The sequence below is a fragment of the Oryzias melastigma genome, linkage group LG6 (assembly GCF_002922805.2).
Source record: "Oryzias melastigma strain HK-1 linkage group LG6, ASM292280v2, whole genome shotgun sequence".
NCBI classification, from domain to species: domain Eukaryota; kingdom Metazoa; phylum Chordata; class Actinopteri; order Beloniformes; family Adrianichthyidae; genus Oryzias; species Oryzias melastigma.
This window is the reverse complement of record NC_050517.1, coordinates 10,729,084-10,731,478: the sequence shown is the minus strand read 5'-3', so window position 1 is coordinate 10,731,478 and position 2,395 is coordinate 10,729,084. Positions and strand designations below refer to the sequence as shown.

The following is a 2,395-nucleotide window of genomic DNA, read 5'->3' as shown; positions in this document are numbered from 1 at the left end:
CAAATGATCCAGGCGGTCCAGGTGGTCCCATAAGCACAGGTGGATAGTGGTGATCTGGGTTTGGATAAAGAAAGGAGAGCAAAGTACAAGTGAAGTGGAGTGAAGAAAATCACTTCAACTCAAAGCATTGCAGCAGTTTAAAACAGAGAAGCTTCAATACAGTGGAAACTAAAAGGGCAATAAACAGTTTCAGACTTTCTCCAAAGCAGGGATGAGTGCGCCTCCCTGTATAATAGGGTTGAAACACAAAATCAGTTTCACCAAATGCTTCGTTACACATTTCTTGTATATAGGTTTAATATGCAAGCTGATTCAAAATTAACAATCAATAGGAAATACAATAAATAATATTTAATTCAAATGTTCCTTTAAGGAAATATTATCTAACACTAATAGCATCCTCTTCTAACACCGACTCAGTCACAACAGAGAGTCTTCAGTCTGAGGTTTCCTGATATCTGCTGTAATGTTGACTCCTAAAGGAGGTCTCACCTACAGCTGTGACCACTACTTTCTGAAAAATCGTTGAAAAGGAGTCTCAACAATTTCTAGTCTCCATATTCTGGCTGTGGATTATTGCTTAGTTGGCGATCCGATTCAATTCCGAATGAAGCTCAACGATTCTAGAGTCGAACCACCATTCTTACTTTTTAATATAATGTTTATTGCTATCTGTATGTCTATTTTACTGGATGGATGAAAATTTAAATTATTTGTATTTAATCATCATTTATACCTTAATTCAGAACAGGAGATCAGAATGAACAAAACTGATTTAAAAAAACAAAAAGATTCAGATAGAAAGAAATTTTGTCATTTTAAACTTTTTTGTCAATCTTTTGGTTCAGCAGTAAAAAAACATAAAAATGTTTGATCATTTAAAAGAAAAACCTGAAAATGTTCTCCACAGTTTTCTATCCTTAAGGTTCTTCAATATTTTTTATGCTCTAAGCATTACATATTGGTGCAGAGCCCGTATGAAAAAAGTTCTTTTTTTCGCAGCAGAATCAGCTGATTCATGTTGATTACATCCACCTTTCAGCAGCTCGAGGCTGCGTTTCTTCAAAGCTGGAGTTTTGTTAATCGCGAAAAATGGTTAAGAGTTATCATAAGAAAAGAATGTAAACACTGGAGCTAAAGCTCCGATGTTAAATCTAATTAATTTTTTCAGAAGTTATGTTTGTGAGCGGAACTTCAGTCTCAGTTTTTTAACGGAAAAAAGCTCTCGCTAGTTTTACTTTGAAAACCAGAAACTTCACTGTTACGAAGATGTGTTTACTTCTGGTGGCAGAACCGCGGCTCTTTCGGCTTTGTTTTAATTTCAATTTCAATTTTCAATTTTATTTATATAGCCCAAAATCACAAAGGAATTTGCCTCATTGGGCTTCAAAATATAAACAATTGTTAAAAACTAAACAGACTACATAAACTGGTTATCCCTGCCCTTAGACCCTCCCTCCCGGTAAGGAAAAACTCCTAAAAAACCTGAGTCAGGAAAAAAGAAGAAACCTTAGGGATTCCCACATGAAGGAGAGATCCTATCCCAGGACGGACAGGCGATACCAGAACTGTTAAAAAAAGATTAGCTTCTACAACTACGTATCTGAAAGAGTTCATTCAGATAGAGTTGAGGGACGAGTGATGATGAAGTCCATAATCAAGATAAGCAGAAGTGCAGTCCATGGCCAGGAGCAGAAGGACAGACGACCCAGCAGGAATCACTCTCACTCAGACATGCGGGATGGTGTCGGGGGCGTGGTCCACGGCCAAGAGTGGGAGCGTGGGCGATTTTAAGTTCGTAAACTTAAAATCCTACATTAATCTGCATTTTAGAGCAAAATACATCGTCCCCAGATGATATTATGATCATATTTTACTACAATTTACTACATTTATAAAGATCGCAAATCAGCGATCTTGGACGTCGCGAATATCCATACTCGGATGATTTTCGGGAGCAGATCACAAATACCCGGATATTCGTTACAGCCAGTGCTTTAAGTGGGCCGGTGCGCTCCGGTGCTGAGCACCGGGACTTCTTTAAATCTCACGTCGGAGCACCGGCACTTCTCACCTAGCTAGGACCGTCCGGTGCTCTGATTAGATCTATTTAGACTTGAATATGCAGAGGAGTCACGAAGTACGCGAGAGACATCCTACACACGGGAAATTGCTACAATGTATAATTTCTCTTAAACCGCTCAGCGCGCAATTCTAACAGGACAACACAAGCTCGTGATTATCCTTCCCCTCTCTCTCACTTATGGTGCAAACAGAAGTAAACACATCCAGATAAAATAATAACGGAAAAAAACAGAGTAAAACAACCAGACAACAACTCATGTAGACAAAAACCCATATTTAAAATCGAATTTACCAAGAAAAACCAAAGTAA

General features: G+C 38.3%; 1 long non-coding RNA gene across 1 annotated transcript in view; it reads right to left on the bottom strand.

Moving 5' to 3' along the window:
* Positions 1-2: 2 nt before the first annotated feature.
* LOC112151811 overlaps positions 3-2,395 on the bottom strand; it is a 4,862-nt gene continuing 2,469 nt past the window's right edge. The window contains exon 3 of the long non-coding RNA XR_002920194.2: positions 3-54. This is a non-coding gene — a long non-coding RNA (uncharacterized LOC112151811). The remainder of the gene's footprint in view (positions 55-2,395) is intronic.